Here is an 11,333-nt window from a genome sequence, read left to right on the forward strand (position 1 = left end):
ACCACTGAGCAGTAAGAGTATGGGTTATTTTTATTTTCTTTATTTTGTTTACCTTTATTTTCTCAGTCTAAAACAAACATGAATTGTTGTGTCATAAAGGTTTTTAAGTGATATCATGTATGATAACAGTATTATCTTTTTTGTATCTTTAAAATGTTTTATTCTGTAGAAACTGCCAAGGTTATTCCCCAAGTTTAGGACAATTGCACAGAAAATTCAGGATCGGACTGGACCCACTGGGGGGTGCAATCTTGAGCCCTTGAAGATAAACACTGAACCAGACTATTGTAAGCAAATACTAATTAGAGGAAGACATGTAAAATTTCAGGTACCTCAGTGCCCTACCTGGCCCAAAATATCTCCCACCAATTAACTTCATAGAGTAGCATTAGAGCAACTTCTTTCCTTTGAAGGTGTTTTAAAAAGTATATTCTGTGCAACTCAATAATTTAGAAAGACATTCCATGAAAAAGCAAGTTCTGTGGTCAAATAAAGTTCGGGAATGCTAAGAGCTGTTCCCTTCCTTAAAGACTTACAAAGCATCGTGGTTTATTAAAGCCTCTGAGAATTCCTGAAGAAAGGAATCCTATTTAAGTTTGTTGCAGGATTTCCCAAACACTTCATCACAGATCCAACATTTTGAATAGAACTAGTGTTTCTGAACATTCTTCATAAATTCTGTTGAAATATTCTGATTTGTAATAAGAAATACTTATCTGGTCTTTGCCCTGTTTCTGGCATAGAGCTCCTAAGACCCTTGGAATTTCCAAAGTGATAAGAACAACCGAAGTGACTTGATACTCATAACAAACCTCTTTTAACTACACCTGAATTTCTGTTAATGAAATAACTTTTGGAAAGCACCGAAGGATGGGGACTGGCTGCTAGGAGAATCAACCAAGTGATCAGAGGGCGGGAACTTTCAGCCTCATCCTCCCAAACTCCAGGGCGGGGAGAGGAGCTGGAGGCTGAGTTCAGTCACGATGGCCAACGATTTACACACTCATGCCTATGTAATGAAGTCCTCATAAAAAACAACAAAAGGAAGGAGTTCAGAGAGCTTCCGGGTGGGTGGAGATGTGGGAGAGAGTGGCCTTCCCAGAGAGGGCATGGAAGCTCTGCGCCCCTTCCCACAGGCCTTGCCCTTGCGTCACTTCTATCTGGCTGTTCCTGACCTACGTCCTTTTATAATAAACTGGTAATCCAGTAAGTAACATATTTCTCTGACTTCTGTGAACCACTCTAACTAATGATTTGGACCTGAGGACAGGGCCTTGGGAACCTCTGAGGTATAGCCAGTCAGAAGTACAGGTAACAGTCTAGACTTGCGGTCGGCATCCTAAGTTGGGTCATCTTATGGTTCTGAGCCCTTAACTTTGTGGGATCTGACACTACCTACAGGTAGACAATGTCAGAATGGAGTTAAATTGTAGGATACCCAGCTCGTGTGGCTGAATTGCTCCACGTGTGGAAAACCCACACATCAGGTACCAAAAGTGAAGCAGTGTTGTAGAGAAGAACTGAGAGTAGAGGAAACACCCAGGAGAGTGTTTGGAGTACTTTTTATTTCTGTGTTGTTGTTTTTTTGTTTTGTTTTGTTTTGTTTTTTGTCATATCTGGTTTAGAGAGTTGAATGTGAAAAGCCCCAATATGTTACCTGAGAAAAGCAACATATTCCACAAACACCAGTTGGGATTTCAGAAATTGATTTTTGAAAAAAATTTCGTAAACTACAATCATTTCCAGAAGAACTAACTACCGTGCCCACGCAGTTTACCCTTTTGACTACTAATGTGATCCTTTATTTGGCAAAGAACTTGTGAGATGAGCTAGGAGCAGAGAGATCTGATCTTAAATGTTCTGGCATATAGAGCCCATGAAAGAGCTTAGAGACATTGGGAGAAAGAAAGAAGCAAGGGCACCATTGTTTCCTACAAATGGGACTCTTCTCATGGAACTCTGAACTGGGGGACCCTATATGTATAAACACGCTTCTCCAAAAAGGTGATCAAATAAAGGTACATGTGTATCCACGCCAATGTGTGTTTTCAGATGGTCCTCAGTCACGTGGGGGAAATTGAAGCAGCTTAACAAAGTCATCCCCACCAGGTAGCCCATCAACAGGGACAATTTCCTGAGGATATGGGGCATCAGAATGAAGGGGGTTAGGTCTGGAAGAGGAACAGTGTGTAGCTGGGTAGATCTACACGGGTGAGAGGTGGGAGGGAAAGGAGCCTAGGGAAGGGGGATGGGGTTGCAAAGCAAAACAGAGTCTAGAGTCTTTAAAAGCAGAGAGCATCCCATTGCTCCATGTCCTTGCTGATCTCCTGAGCTGGGAGGCCTAACATTTTGTGCACCAGAGGATATGAGAATTATCAACCTATCAATAATTGATACCAATACGATCAATATCAATCACCTACTCCAATCCCTTCATTTTAACAATGAGGCAGTTGAGGTCTAGAGGCAGAAAATGACTTGCCCAAGACCACAGAGCTGCTAGGGACAGAGCCAGGCCCAGCTCCCAGACCTAAGGCTTTCCCACGGCACCTTAAATGGGCCTCCTTCCTTATCAGAGGCGCTTGACAAATGAAAACTCTGAGGCACGTTGTATGTGAGTTTTCTTGGATTCCCTTTACAAACCTGAGTCTCTGCTTACCCTGATTTAAAGATGAGCTCTCTTCCTCAGGGGCAATGAGAGTTAATTCTACTACTTTAGATATCAAGACAGAGACAGACTGAGATGAAACCAAGGCCCCTCACCTTGTACTCAGCTAAACCCCAAAGGATGGAGTCCGGATAATGTTGCCCCCCTTATTAAAGGCCCAGGACTAATCAGTCTCTTAGTTTCACCCTCTTTACCCCAAAGTCCCCCTAACAACATGTTTATGTAGGGGAAATGTGCATAAAATGAGTTCCAAGTACTGACTGAAATAACTCAAAGATACATAAAATAACACTCAAGGAAAATGGGTGGACATGGAGAGGAGCCATCTCACCTGGCAGTGTGCCTTGATGATGATGGCTGCACAGAGGGAGAAAGGGAATAGCTGTGATTGTAGAATGTTTCTATCATTCCCCAGGGTTTGTCACTGCGTGTTTTGTTGTTTTGCCCTAGCTGGCTGCCTTCTTGAATCCCAGGACATCCCCTTAGTCACCAAATTAATACCCACTCCCCAACCACACAGCGATGAGATCTAAGAACGTCATTTGAGGGGAGTGAGTGTGACAGAGTGCGGAGCCACACAGAGCGTCCTGGGTTGTGACTGAAGATCACTGAACTAAATTAGGAACTAGACCACATTTGCATTCTGACCTCCCACCTTCTGGCAGCCACTTTCTCCCTCTTTCTCCATCTCCTTTGGCCCTCCTTTGCTCTAGAAAAGTCTGCCAGCAAGAGCTGTTCTCCCAGGGTCTTTCAAAAGATGTGCAAATATGCACTGAGAACCTTCTAGTAAATGAGCTCTTTTTGCTCTATCCCACTGTCCATGGGACACCCTTAGGGATCTGGTCCTCTATTCTGCACACATCACACAGAGGGAAAGCTACTGTAGAGAAGATGAAAGACGCTACTTTGAGTCTGGCTTCAGCATGAATGTGGGCAAGTCCCTCAGTCTATCTTTGATTCTTCCTGTGCCAAATGAAGAAAGTAATTTTTCTGTTTCTTGTGAAGGTTTGATGAGAGGATAAGTGTGAATACACTCTGCAAAGTGTAATGTGCTCTCAAATGCAAAGGACTGGTGTTATTTGAATATTTTACTAAGATGTATTCATGCATAACTTGTGTGATTTAAAAAAAAATAGAGAAACATGGAGCTGGGAATGAGATATTAATGATATGTTTCAAAGCCAAATGACAACAAGAAAGAAAATGAGTCTACAGTAATATTATTATGTGTTCAATTAATTTTAATAAACTATTAAATTTAAATAGATTTCATAATTGAAATATGAAATAACTTCATAATTATTTCATATTTCATATGTATGATATATTTATGAGGTACTTTATATTTCATAATATAAATTTAAATAGATTACATATACATCAAATCAGATTGGAGAGTAAATTGAAATTAAACGAAAAAGTTAACATGGAAAGGAAAAATGATTAAATGAAATAATATTTTTAAAGTGTGAATTATTTGGATAAATCATTTCCATGAAAAGTTAAAGTGAGAGCTGACCGCCTTCCACTCCCCAACTCCAGAAGACCCCTTTTCACCCCAGTGCCTCGTGACTCTTCACCTCTCTTTGGAGCTTTCTTAGCCCCTACACACACTTGACAGTCATCCTCATAGCTTCTCAAGGGCAACACAAGATTCCTGAAACGCGATCCCGGCTCACTGTCCCAGGGACAGTTGTTCACAGTGGAAAAAATCTCCCTGTGGTATTCAACATGATTGGCAGCCTGTGCTGAGGAAGGGGGAAAATTTGCAGGGGATTTGGTGGCATGTGGCCCTCTTGCTCCACCTGCTCCCTCTTCTCCCAAAGGGAGGCAGCTGCCTGTCCTCAGAGCACAACATCTCCTGCCCAAGAATTAAAAGATCTGACTGTACTTCCAGGTGCTTTGCAGTCAAAAGCCACATAGAAGACCCCAGCACAAGCAAGATATTCATTCATGACAAACAGCTGCTATGAAGAAACCTGAGTGCAACTCTAGTGAATCATGCTAAGTTGCTGAACCCAACCAAATTTGAAGTTAAAAAAAAATTTAACAGGTAATCATTTGAAACAGTTTAAGAAGAAGAAAAAAAGTGGACAGGAGGGAAAAGACCTGTATTTTCACTTCTACCCTTCTAGACTGAACTTCTTACAATAAATATATAATTTAAAAAAAAATTTAAGTACAGAAAGGGGGAAAACAAAGCCAAAAATAAACGCATGGTTTCCTATAACTATTAATTCAGAATAAAACAAAGATACATATTTGTCAAAATATTCATGGAACTATACCAATAGTTCAAGTTAAATCACTTTGTTCAATTTAAGGCACTTCCATTAGTCCTGCACTGTTCATTTCTTGAGTTATCTGTCCTCATGACAACATAAAACACTGAATGAGCATGGTCTGAGCACAGATCCAAAAACTTTACAAAAAAATTGCTCCCCCTTGCAGCAGGGTTAAGTGGTTGTCATGATCCCCTCACACCTTCTTCATAGCCAGTTTGGTTGTTGGAGAAGATGCAGGGGTGTTGCAGAAGGGAAACCTGAAAACAGAACTGAGTCTAAACTAAGTGGAGGTAACATCCAGAGTAACCCAGATAAGAAGGTCACATGTAGGACTCAACAGAAAGTTTAAGGTTCCAGTTGGAGATTGTGAGTACTCTGACATCCAACACAGGAGTGATTTAGCAAATGAGTGTTCCCAGACAGAAGCAACCATGCTAGAACCATAAAAATGTTTGATAAATTTTGGTCTCACAGGTACAAGCAGATACCATTTTTTTTTAATCATCCACATCCATGGCGTCATGTACTATCTACATGCTCATGACTCGAATCCTTGAGCTCCTGACCTGAATATCCAACAGCCAACACAATATTTCCACTCAGCTAGCTCTCAGACGCTCGAAACTCAGTAAGTCCAAAGACTTTGAGCCCTTGATCTTCTGCCTGAAATCTCTTTCTTCTCCATTGTTTTCTATCTTCAGGAATAGAACAACCATTCACACAGGTATGCACACTAGAAACCTTAGATTCATTCTTGACACAGCTTAGCTTCCCGTTTCTAATCAATCACCAAATCTTATACATTTGGCCTCTTAACCATCTCTAGTGCACATCCTTTCTCTATCCTCACTGCCACACCCTTCATCCAGGCTACCACTCTCTCTCCCCCAAACTACTGAAAGATCGTCCTGACTTGTCACTCAATATCCACACTTACTCTCCCAATCCATTTGTCCTAAGTCTCCAAAGCAATCTTTTTTTCAATGGAAAACTGACTGACACTTTTCTCCTTAAAATCATTCAATGGCTTCCTAATAAATTTCAAAATATATTATATGAGGTCGGACAATTAAGTTCGCAAACTTAATTGCCCAGTCTTGTATAATGGAACCTACCAGGATCTCCCTCATTTTTTCATTTACTCGATAAATGTTTACTGAAAACTACTGCGTGCCAGGCACTGCTCAAGCACTAAAATATAATCGTGAATGAAACAGACAAAACCCTCATAAAACCTCATCTGGTGGGAGAAACAGAAAATAAACAAGAAAATTCAGTAAAATATACAACAAGTTAGGTTGTGTTAGTGCTAAGGAGGAAAACAAATGAAAGAAGGGAGAAAATGTCAGATGGGGACTAAAATTTATGATAGGGAAGGAAGGGAAGTCCTCAGATAAACACATGAAAGAATGAAGAACAAGCTCACAGATAGCTCAGGTGAGAGAGTTCAAGGCAGAGGGACAGTGCGTACAAAGTCCTGAGGGAGTCCATCTGCTTGGCACATTCACCATTTAGTAAGCAGGCCAGTGTGATCAGGGTGGAGTAAGAAAAGTGAGGTCAGGAAGGTGGTGGTTGGGGGCAGGGAGCTGTTGCTGATTGTACAGGACCGTGTAGGTCATCAAAAGTACAAGACCTTGACTCAACCTGAAATAGCAAGAGGTAAAGTGTCGTGAGCAGAGGAGTGACTTATAGGCACCCACCATGTGCTATTGTAGGCACTGGGGATTGAGCCTTACATGAGGCAGTTAAAATCTGTGTTCTCATGAAGGTTACATTTTATTAGAGGAAGAAAGGCAATATGCAAGTAAATAATAAGTGAACAAGATTATTTCAGATAGTGAGAACACTGATAAAAAAAATAAAACAAGATGATGTAATGGTGGTGACGAAGTTGCCTACCATCATTAGATGTTCAAAGAAAGCCATTCTGAGGTAATGATGTGTTATCTGAAACAGAAGTGTCCAGAAGGAGATAGCCATGTGAATGTACGGGGGCAGAGGATTCCACACAAAGGAACACGTACATGGAGCCTAAAGTGGGCACAAGCAGGAGTGACTAAGGACTGGATGCAAGGTCACTGTGGCTGGAGAAACTGACAGGGATTGACATGAGAGAAGCTGACAGGTTTCACATAATTTATGGAGGAGGATATGGTAAGGATTTTAGATTTTATTTTAAATAAAATGGAACTATATTAGAGGGTTTTAAACTATAAAATAAAATAATCCAATTTGTGTTTTTGAAACTCTTCTGGCTAATTAGGTACAAAGTGATCAAAGGGAAAGCAAGAGTGGCCATCACCCAGACAAGAAATATTGGTGGCTTAGAATAAGGTGGTGATGAACTAGAGGAGACAGAAATGAGGTATATTTGGGAGGACTTGCTGAAAGACTGGATGTGCAGAGTGAGGAAAAGGAGCAATCAAAGATGATACATACCTGTATTTGCATCATGAGATACTGGATGTCATTTTCTGAGATGGAGAAGAATGAGGGAAGAACATACAGTGAAGGTTTAAGGACAATTTGACTGTGTTAAATTTAAGGTAATTCTTAGACTTCCAAATGGAGAATTCAAGTAGGAAATTGGGTATATGAAATAAGAGTTAGATATATGAGCCAAAAGCTTGGGGAGAAGTAAATCTGGAGTCATCTGCATATATGGATGCTACGTAAAGCCATGGGACTGTATAGGATCACCTCAAGAGAGATTATAATCACAGAAGAGTTGGGGGTCATGAGGGTACTCAAATATTTACAGACCAAGCAAAAGAGAAAGAGCCAAAAAAAGTAACTGAGAAGATGAGTCAAGTGAGTAAGTGAATGCTGCTGAGATGCCAAAGTGGGACTATAAAAATGATGGCTGAATTTTGCAATGTTAAGGTAATTAGTGACCTAGCAAGAGTAATTTCACTGCAGAGAGGAAAAGAAGTTCAACTATTAATGAAAGCGTACGGGGGGCAGACCGAGGTGTGTGGCTTTGTGGAGATAGCTGGAGGACAATCATCATTTTCCCGTTTTGTGGTTCTCTTCCTCTGCAGCCACAGGCAGGCGCCATTTTTCCTATGTTGAGTCCTCCCTCTCACAACCAAATCTGAATCTGATTGGTCTGGTGATCTCTGCTGCTCCACTCTGCTGACTCACTGGGACCCCGCCCCACCCAACTACCTCAACTCAGGAGACACTTTCTCACAAGCAGCCAGCCCCGCCCACATTTAACTCTTTCTTGGAAAACTATGGCAGTCTGCGGGCCCCAGGTGAACAACGACTAGCCTCAGTGTGCTCTGAGACTTTTGCTGAGTATCTCCAGTTCAGCAGTGGCACCAAACCAGAGTCTACATCAACCTGGTGACCACAAATCTTCCTGCTCTGGTGACTCCCTTAGACCCTGCCTCACCCAGCTTTCATACCACACGAGGCTTTATCAGTGGCTGTGCCTTAAGGGAACCAGCAGATGGCAGCAAGCCTTGGGGTGTACTGGATTTTTGTGGAGCTAACCCAGGCTCATTATTGGCAGCAGCTGTCCTCGGTTCACAGCGTGGCCTCTACCACATGCCTCCAGGTTTAGTAAAGGCAGTGAACAATCAGATAGCTTTGTAGCTCCTACCAGGTTGGCCCTGGCCAGTCACAGGCAGTGGGTGACCTGGGCCTGCACTGGAGCCCCTCCCAAAAGACCCCAGAACCAACATACTTGGAGGTTGTCTTCAGATCACAGCAGAGCACCAACCAATTATTTCTACAAGCAGCACATAAAAAGTGCGGTCTCAGTGGCAGAGCCCGCTGAGGTGAATCCCGCAGTGGCATAAGCCCCCCACATAGCAGCCTGTAAGCTTTGGACTTGGCCACCCACAGCCAAAAAGCCTGAAGATCAATCCCACCCACTGATGTGCCAATAGCAATCAAGGCTCAACTATAACAGGAAGGTACAAACAACCCACACAAGGGACATTCCTGGAGCACCCAGGACAGGTGGCCAAGGACAGGTGGCCAGGACCCCACAAGGCACCCACTACATAAGGCCACCCGGCCAAGACTGGGAGACATAGCAGATCTACTTAATACTTAGGAACAAACACAGAGAGGCAGCCAAAATGAGGAAACAAAGAAATACATCCCAAATGAAAGAACAAGGAGAAAACTCCTGAAAAACAACTAACCAAAATGGAGGCAAGCAACCTACCAGAGACAGAATTCAATACAATGGTTATAAGGATGCTCAAGGAACTTAGTGAGAACTTCAACAGAAAGATAGCAAACATAAAAAAGGACACAGAAACCATAAAAAAGGAACCAGTTGGAAGTGAAGAATATAATAACTGAAATGAAGAATGCACTAGAAGAAATCATCAGCAGACTACATTAAGCAGAGGATCTAATCAGCAATTTGGAGAACATAATAGCAGAAAACACCCAATCACAACAATAAAAAGAAAAAAAAATGAGGATAGTTTAAGAGACCTCTGGGACAACATCAAGTGTAACAACATTTGCATCAGAGGGGTACCAGAAAGAGAAGAGAGAAAGCAAGGGATTGAGAACCTTTTTGAAGAAACAATGATGGAAAACTTCCCTAACCTGGTGAAGAAAATAAACATACAAGTCCAGGAAGTGCAGAGGGTCCAAAACAAGATGAACCCAAACTGGCCCACACCAAGACACATTATAATTAGAATGACAAATATTAAAGAAAGAGAGAATCCTAAAAGCAGCAAGAGAAAAACAACTAGAACTTATAAGTGTGCTCACATAAGACTGTCAGCTGATTTTTCAACAGAAACTTTGCAGGCCAGAAGGAATTGGCAGGAAATAGTCAATGTGATGACAAGCAAGGACTTATAACCAAGAGTACTCCACCCAGCAAGGCTATCATTTAGAATCGAAGGATAGATAAAGAGCTTCCCAGACAAGAAAAAGCTAAAGGAGTTCATCACCACCAAACCACTGTTACAAGGAATGTTAAAGGGACTTCTTCAATATGGGGGGGGATCAAAATTATGAAAAATAAAATGGCAATAGCTACATATCTATCAACAATTTCTTTCAATGTAAATGGATTAAATGCGCCAATCAAAAGACATAGGAGGGATGAATGAATAAGAAAAAAAAAAAACCCTGACATACGCTGCCTGCAAAAGAATCACTTCAGATTGAAAGACACACACACACGGAAAGTAAAGAGATGGAAAAAGGTATTTCATGAAAATGGAAATGAAAAAACACAAAATGCTGGAGTAACAATACTTATACCAGAAAAAAATAGACTTTAAAACAAAGGCTATAACAAGAGATAAAGAGGGACCCAGTAATCCCACTTCTGGGTAGTTATCCAAAGTAACCCAAAATGCTACTTTAAGGGGACGTGGGCATCCATGTGTTCACTGCAACATTGTTTACAATGGCCAAGATATGGAGGCAGCCTGGGAGTCTGTCAATGGGTAAATGGATAGAGAGAAGATGGTACAATACAATAGAATATTGCTCAGCCATGGAAGGGAATGGGTTCTTGCCGTCTGTGGCAGCCTGGATGGACCTGGGTCGGTGGGGAGTATTGTGCTGAGGGGAGTGTCAGACAGAGAAAGACAGATGTAATGTGATTTCACTTATATGAAGAATCTAAAGAAAAAAATTTCTCAAAGAAAGAAACAAACTCATCGATACAGAAAACATTTTGATGGCAGCCAGATGAGAGAGGGGTTAGGATTGGGTGAAAAGGGGACAGGGGTTAAGAAGTTTGAGCTGCCCTCAAAAAAAAAAAAAAAAGAAGTACAAATTTGTTGATACACAGCATGAATGAGGATGTAGGGTACAGCATAAGGAATATAGCCAATAATATTGTAATAACTATGTATGGTGTCAGATGGGTACTAGATTTGGTGGGGTAATAAATGGTAGTGCTTTGGGAGACAGGGTGAAAAAGGTAAAGGGATTAAGAAGTACAAATTGGTAGTTACAAAATGATCATGAGAATGTAAAGTAAAGCATAAGGAATATAGTCAATGATATGGCAATAACTATGTATAGTACCAGGTGGGTATTAGACCAGTCAGGGGGATCAGCTCTTAAATTATATAAATGTCTAAGCACTATGCTGTACACCTGAAATTAATATAAAATAATACTGAAAGTCAATTGTAATTGAAAAATTTTTAAAGGGAGAAAAGTTAAAGGGGAAATAATAAGTCCAAATCCAAGTATAAAACCAATAAGTAACAGGGATGTAATGTACAGCTTAGGGAATATAGTCAATAATATCGTGATAGCGTGGTACGGTGTCATATTATTACTGGACTTATCATGGTGACCACTTCTTAATGTTGAATAACTATGGTGTACCCTCGAAACTAATATTATATGTTAGCTATATTTTTAATAAAAATAAT

Source organism: Rhinolophus ferrumequinum, chromosome 3 (genome assembly GCF_004115265.2).
Source record: "Rhinolophus ferrumequinum isolate MPI-CBG mRhiFer1 chromosome 3, mRhiFer1_v1.p, whole genome shotgun sequence".
NCBI lineage: Eukaryota > Metazoa > Chordata > Mammalia > Chiroptera > Rhinolophidae > Rhinolophus > Rhinolophus ferrumequinum.